Here is a 7,500-nt window from a genome sequence, read left to right on the forward strand (position 1 = left end):
AACTGACACCACCGCCCAAACTTCACGTCAAACACAAGAAATCACCAAACACAAATAACCTTTTTTAGTATTTGTAGCTTTTTGGACTTCAACCCCCAACCCTTTTTTTCCCCTTTTTCCGCGTCCGTAGGTGCGGCGCCTCGTGTGTGGGTGGTGCAGGGGGGCGGGGAGATGGAGGGGGAGAGGAGGGCGAGTGTGACGGAGGACCGGTGAAGGGCGGCTGAGCAGTGGGCGGCGGGTGGTGGAGGATGGGCGGGAGGGGACGTGAGGGGGCGGGAGGGGACGGGAGGGGAGGGGAGAGGGGCGATCTGTGTCGGGGCTCACGAGATGGCGGTCACAATGAGGGTGGAGGTCGTTTGCCATCAGTCTTGGCAGCGAGGGGCGGCGAGGGGCGGCGAGGGGGCGTGAGGGGGCGTAAGGGGCGGCGAGACCCTCCACCACCGCACGCCCCGCCGCCCGCCGCCCTTGTATTGGTGTCGGTGGCGCTGGCGATACAAAGGGACGCCTTATGTGTGGGACGCGCGGCATTGTGCGGCGCGAGGACCCTCAATGGGCTGACGGGGGCGGGGCGGGGCTGCGGCGCCGCCAGAACAACGAGGCCGCCAGGACGAGGCAATCACGGGAGGCACCCAGCGAGGCGCGGCGGCGTGGCCCGGGAGCCGTTTGGGAGAGTTTTATGGCGGACGAATGGCGGGAGGAAGGGAGGGCGCAGGGAGGTGACGGGAGGAGGGGAGGTGATTGGACGTGACGCGGCGGGAGGGGAGATGACGGGGCACCACGGACGAGGCCTTAGGGGCACCGCGTGAGGGAGTGACGCCGCGGTGGTGCAGGGGCGCCGCGGCTGTCTGCCTCGCCTCGCCTCGCCTCGCCTGGCCCGTGCCGCCCAAGCCTTTCCGCCTCTTTCTTTTTGCTTCACCGCATTATTGAAAACTGAGAGGGTTCCGGAGGCCCTCGGGACACGCGGGCCTAATTGAGGCTCTTTACGCCTTTATTTACCTTCCTTTGTGACTGGGAACGAAAATCAATCTTTCCCTCCCGATACCCGCCGCCCGCACCCAGGGGCCGCCCGCGCCGCCCTTTGTGCTCCCCGCGGCACTCAGCACTGGCCTGTGGTGCCGACCATCCCTGGGGACCTGGCGCTGCAGGGCGACCTTTGTGGCACTACAGACTGAACCTAACTCCAGTCTTAGCTAAGTGGCACTGCAGACTGACAACGTGGCACTCTGGATTTACCTTAGTGACACTTCTGACTCATCTTTCTCTGCGGCACTCTGGCCTGACCGCCTGCCATTCCAGACTGATCTCTCTGCGTAGCATTCTAGACTTACCTTGTATCTCCTTCACTCTGTATCTTTCCCTCCTACAGCGCAGTCCTAGCTTCTCTAAGACTACCCTGTGTTTCCTACAACGTTTTTTCTTCCTCTACGACCATTTCTCTTCATCTACAACCCTTTTCTCTTCCTCTAGAACCTTTTCTCTCCTTTTATAACTTTTTCTGTTCCTCTTCTACCATTTTCTCCTCTTAAAGATCTTTTTTTCTCTTTTTCTACAACCCTTTCTCCTATATAACCCTTTTTCTCCTCTACAATCATTTCACTTCTCCCACACGTCAATTTTGTCCCCTCGCTTATTTCTTCCCCTCCACGCCCCGCTTGAGTCGCTCTGTCCGCGAGTGGGAGGCAAGGAGGGCGCGGTGTCAACTGCGTCTCGACCAGGGAAGCACCCTGCACTAATCTCTGGGTCTTGTAGCGTCGTTCATAAGACTGTTCTGAAGCACCTTTACGCCGCACCTCCACTACATTCAAAAGGCTCTATGTAGTTAAAATGACAAGGGTTTTTAAGGGTGTCTTTAAGGTTTTAGTGACAGATTAACAAGATTTTTACGTTATTAACAGGAAGAAACACTCTTGAGAACGCAGCTGTTCATCTCTTTGGCTTTAGAAGATCGTGGTGAAGGTACACCGATTCTTAAAGGTGTTTTTTTTAAGATTCTAGTGACAGATTAACAAGATTTATGCGTTATTAACAGGAGAAACACTCTTGGGAACGCTGCTGCTCATCTCTATGGCCTTGGAAAATAGTCGTGGTGAGAGAGTGAGAGAGCAAAATGTTTCAGAATACTACTCCTAATATTCTTTTGCTCACCTCTACCTTGTGGGTCTCTAGAACAGGTCTTGGGGGTTCTGTGTGGCTTTAAAGGGCTGCCTACGGCTCTGTGAAGTGATGCGAAGGTCTGTTGGGGTCTGGTTGGGTCCGTGGATTATGGTGGGGTGTCTGTGTGTAGTGAAACGGTCTGCGGTGGTCTGTGGGGTCTACGGGGCTGCCTCTGTGGCGTGCTTTATACAGGGACTGCCACGTGTAGGTCTGATGGCTTCCTGCAGCTTTCCTTGTCATGATTTTATGTTCCTTCACAAGAGATGTCTCGAAGGGTTACTTAGACTTCACATCTTGCTGGGGGAAAAAGACTATTTCTGTCATTTTTTTCTTCCTCTTTAGAAGGTTAGGTTTGGTTAAGTTAGATTGGTTTCTTTATTCCTCTCTCTCTCTCTCTCTCTCTCTCTCTCTCTCTCTCTCTCTCTCTCTCTCTCTCTCTCTCTCTCTGACGACTGCTTGAATACCTCCCTTATCCCTCCCTCACTCCCATCACCCCTCCTCACCCATCCCTCACCCCCTCCTCACCCCTCCTTCACCCCTCCTGGTCTCTTCTGCTTCGCTTCCCTTCCTCTTTTTTGTGTTTCCCCTCCGCTGGACGCCGCTGCCTTCTCCTCCTCCTCCTCCTGCTGCTCAACTCACGCGTGTAACCAGCACTCGCTTACACACACACACACACACACACACACACACACACACACACACACACACACACACACACACACACACACACACACACACACATATATATATACAAACATACATATATATTCTCAATCTTTTCTTCGTCCTCCTTCTCCTTCTCCTCCTTCTCCTTCTCTTCTCTTCGCCTTTTCGTCTCCTGTTTCTCTTCTTTTTCTCTTCGTCTTTTTTCTTCTACTTACCTTCCTCCTCCTCCGACTTTTATTCTTTTCCTCCTCCTCGTCCTCCTCCTTCTCCTTATCATCATCATCGTTTATCTGTATAAGGATCTGCCCCAAGTAAGATGAGAGAGAGAGAGAGAGAGAGAGAGAGAGAGAGAGAGGGCGGGCGGAGAGTCAGAACAATTACTGAATCTGCCAGCGAAAAGGTCAAATAAAATAAAATAAAACATAATAACAATGGTGTCTAAATATACAAATAACATGAAAATAATCCAGTAATTGATTAACACAACCATACAGACTTTGAATACACTCACTACACCTCTTCCTCCATACCTGTGCCTTTGCTACACCACACTACACTACGTCACGCCACGCCACGCCACTCCACGCCACGCCACACCACGCCACGCCACGCCACACAGAAGTAGAGTAAATTCTGCAGTCCCTACCGTCTAATTTCTTTGCCTTTCAATCAAAAAGTGAAGTAACCTAACCTAACCTGCATTCCCTTCTGTCTAATTTCTTTCCCTTTTAAAATCAAAAAGTGCACTAACCTAGCCTAACCTAACTTAGCCTGACTTACCCTAACTTAACTTAACTTAATCTAACCTAGTCTAACTTACCCTAACCTAATCTAGCCTAGCTTAATCTAACAACCTAACCTAACCTAACCTAACTTATCCTAACATGACCTAACTTAACCTAACTTAACCTAACCTAGCCTAATTTAACCTAACTTAACCTAACCTGACCTCACGTAGCCTGACCTAGCCTAAATTCTTTCCTTTTCAATTTAAGAGCCCAATAATCAGCAGAGAGTCTTCTTTGCCAATTGATGATGATGGGCTGATACAGACTGACAGACTCTTGGCAGACGTGGGGGAGAGTTTAGTTAGAGGGAACAGATACAGAATACACAGTTGAAATGAGAGAAGATTTACATGATTTCTAAATATCACTGTGGCCACATTTCATAGCCACATCACACTGTCTATGCTCTCAGATGCACACTTAAGCTCCACACTGCCAGTACCCACACGAATCCACATCCCATACCCACTCTATACCCTATCCACATCTTCAGATATACACCCAAACTTGACTACCCACACACGTACACCTATACCCACGTACCTATATCCGATACCCACATTGTAGCGGATCCACACCTTCATTACTACACTCAAACCTACATTACCCATACCCGCACGTACCCACACCGATATTCACAACTGCGCTCTCTCTGAAGGTAAAAAGGAGAGGTAGTGCTCAAGAAGGTGGATTTTGGGTGTGTTTTAAGTCATTGATGCACGAGAGGGGAATGAACGTGCATGGGGTGAGGCAGTGTACGTAAGGTGAACTGATAGCGGTATAAGGACAGCGAGCCACGTACGGGTTAAGATGTATTACGTCATTTGTTATCGGCACGTGCAAAGAAAATGGATTGCGTGTTTATCTGTGAAAGAAAACGAAGGAAGTTTGTTTAGAGGTGTTTACTTTATTTATTTTTTTTTTTACATTTGGGTTTTGTTGTTGTTGTTTTTGTTGTTGTTTACTTAAAGGAATATTGGTGTTTTTTTCTCTTATTCATTTATTTATTTATTTATTTTATTTATTTATTAATTTTATTTATTTATTTATTTTTTTGGCTATGCTTATTTGGTTTTCTATCGATTTTTCTCGAGTAATGTATGTATGCATGTTTGTATGATGGGTCGTGTGTGTGTGTGTGTGTGTGTGTGTGTGTGTGTGTGTGTGTGTGTGTGTGTGTGTGTGTGTTACATCCATAGTGTTGTGCTGTTATGCTTTTCCTTTATATTCCCTCTCCTCTTTCGTTTCTCTTATTCCCTCATTCCTTCATCGTCCTCCTCTTCTCTCCTCCTCCTCCTCCTCGTCTTTCCTCATCTTATACTTCTCATCAGCGTTCTGCCCCTCCTCCTCCTCCTCCTCCTCCTCCTCCTCCTCCTCCTCCTCCTCCTCCTCCTCCTCCTCCTCCTCGTCTTCATCATCATCATTACCATCAAGAAGTGTCATTAAGCGGCCTATCGTTCCTTCTTGTCATTTATTTCACATCGCTGGTCCCGCCTTTCTTTCGTAGGGATAAAACCATCACCACCACCACCACTACCACCACCACCACCGTCATCATCGTCACCCTGGTCAATGAGTCCCAGAGTTCCTCGTCGGGTGAGGCGGAAAGTTACGAGTCTCCCTGGGGTGGTGGTGGAGGCTAATGTGATTAATTAAACTTGAAACTTGAAATACTCGAGGAAGCCCCTTTTCTTTCTTGTCCCCTCGTCCCTGTGCGGCCGCGGAAGTCCCTTAGGCGTCCCGCGGGAGTCAGGGAGGCCTCGATAAGGACTCAGGACGCGGCTGTGACTTGCTACCTTCCACTCGCTGTTTACTTTCGAAAATTCCTGAAACGCTTCTGTCTGCACCTCGACTACTTTCAAAAGGCTCTGTATAATTGAAGGGTTTTTAAGGATGTTTTTACGGTTTTACTGACAGAATAACAAGATTTGTACCTTATTAGCAGAAGAAACTCTCTTGAGGACCCCGCTAATCATCTCTGTGGCATTAGAAAACAGTCGTAGTGAGAAGTCAAAGCATTTCTGAATGCGAGCTTTTCTCTTCACCTTCGTGACGTGAAGTGTGGCGACTCAGGCCTTCAGCAGTGTGTGGTGAGTGTGCGGGGAGGTCATAGGCGTGCGTGGCTTGCGTTTGGACCAGCGTACGTGTGTGTGTGTGTGTGTGTGTGTGTGTGTGTGTGTGTGTGTGTGTGTGTGAGGGAGGGGAGTGCCCGTACCTGTGTCTCAGCAGGTAGGGGCGGGGCGGCGCGGCACAGGCGGCACCTGGGCGGCGTGGCTCGCCGTGGGTCGCCGTGGTGCAGGTGGACGCCTCCCCGCACATGGTTACTATCTGGAGAGTGCCCACCCTCGCCTGCCGTCGCCCACTCCTTCTCACTCAACATCACACTTCTGCCGCCTTGAACCCGAGCCACCCTCAGGAGCCTGACACAACACTCACGCCAGCCCTTGCCCCGCGTCCATGCCCCGCGCCCAGCAGCTCACCTCGGCCTGGGAGCAGCGTGCACACACACACACACACACACACACACTCAGCAGCACGGCAGGCCGCGGTGTGCAGGCTCAGCACGAGGCAGCGTGATGCTGATGAGCGAGTGAGTGACATTTGTGGCGTGGCCAGAGTGTTGCTTGCTCTCTCATTCCCTCTCCCTCTCCCTCTCTCTCCTGCGGTCAGTTTTATGCCGGAATGAGTGGCCGTGAAACACGATGAGCTATTTGTGTGTGTGTGTGTGTGTGTGTGTGTGTGTGTGTGTGTGTGTGTGTGTGTGTGTGTGTGTGTGTGTGTGTGTGTGTGTGTGTGTGTGTGTGTGTGTGTGTGTGTGTGTCTATGCGTGTGTGTGTGTGTGTGCATTACAGCCGCCAGGTAGCAGCGGGGCGGCGGGGCTGTCACCGTAAGGCAAGGAGCAGCATTTCGTCAACAGATGTGATGGTGACTTTGTTTAGGGAAGCGCTACCTGGACATGCGGGGTGCGGCGCGGCACACCAGGCGGGGGCGGCGCCCCTCCCTGGCGTGCCTGCCTCGGGTTACGTAAGAGTGAAGGAACGCCCCCCTACAGTACTCACCTCCTCGGGGCTGTCTCTGGGCCTGGTTGGTCCGGGGCGGTCACGCGCCTCGGGGGAGTGGCTGTGCAGCAGCAGCAGCAGCAGCAGCAGCAGTAGGAGGAGCAGCAGCAGCAGCAGCAGCAGCAGCAGCGGTCACTGAAGCCAGGGCAGCTGGCTCACGCTCGGCGGTCGGCCTATTACCTCCCTAAGTTTGCATAACAATTACGCCTTCCTCTTCACGTGCTCTTGTGGGAGGGATCGATGGTTTGGGTTACGTCCCTTGGGCACGACTCAGGTGTAGGGAAGGAGGAGGATAAGAGGACAGCGGCGCGACCCGCGTCTTGGTGATCCTCTGGTGCCGAGGGCCGCGGCGGTGTGACCTTGAGTTTCGAGTTCCGACGTCAAGGAGTGGGAGGGAGAGAAGCGCGGCGCGGCTAATGCTTCATCTTCGCACTCGCTCGCTCGCTTCGTGGTGAGAGGGACGCAAGCAGCCTGGCACTGAGGCAACTAGTGGTCAGCGGTGGCACTGCGGAGGAAGGAACGGAGGAGCTAGCGGCGCAAGTCCCAGGGTTCGGCACACGAGCGCGAGGATCAAGTGGCGGGGACGGGCGCAGGGCGGGGAGCGGCGTGCTGCCCGGGCCACGGTCGCCACTGGACTGCCTGACACACTGGCATCTCGTCCCGTCCTCTGCTGCTATCGATTTTTGCCACGTTTGCTGAGCCCTAGTCTCGTCTGCTGGCTCCCGTAGCTCACCTATGAACAGCAGAATCTTCCTCCTCGCACAAAGGTCCACACGCGTAAACCACCACAGCCGCACTACGCCGCCTCCCCCTCCTCCGTCCACGCCACCACC

At 52.3% G+C, this 7,500-nt stretch overlaps 1 protein-coding gene and 1 long non-coding RNA gene across 2 annotated transcripts in view; one reads left to right on the forward strand and one right to left on the reverse strand.

The window, feature by feature from the left end:
• LOC135089877 (acetylcholinesterase-like) overlaps positions 1-7,456 on the reverse strand; it is a 75,096-nt gene extending 67,640 nt beyond the window's left edge. Inside the window, 1 exon segment of the mRNA XM_063986064.1 lies at positions 6,668-7,456. The gene's annotated coding sequence lies outside the window, so the exon portion shown is untranslated.
• The window catches only part of LOC135089880 (uncharacterized), a 113,339-nt gene that overhangs the window by 69,007 nt on the left and 36,832 nt on the right, over positions 1-7,500 (forward strand). The gene's annotated exons all lie outside the window — the stretch shown is intronic.

The sequence above is a fragment of the Scylla paramamosain genome, chromosome 33 (assembly GCF_035594125.1).
Source record: "Scylla paramamosain isolate STU-SP2022 chromosome 33, ASM3559412v1, whole genome shotgun sequence".
Lineage (NCBI taxonomy): Eukaryota > Metazoa > Arthropoda > Malacostraca > Decapoda > Portunidae > Scylla > Scylla paramamosain.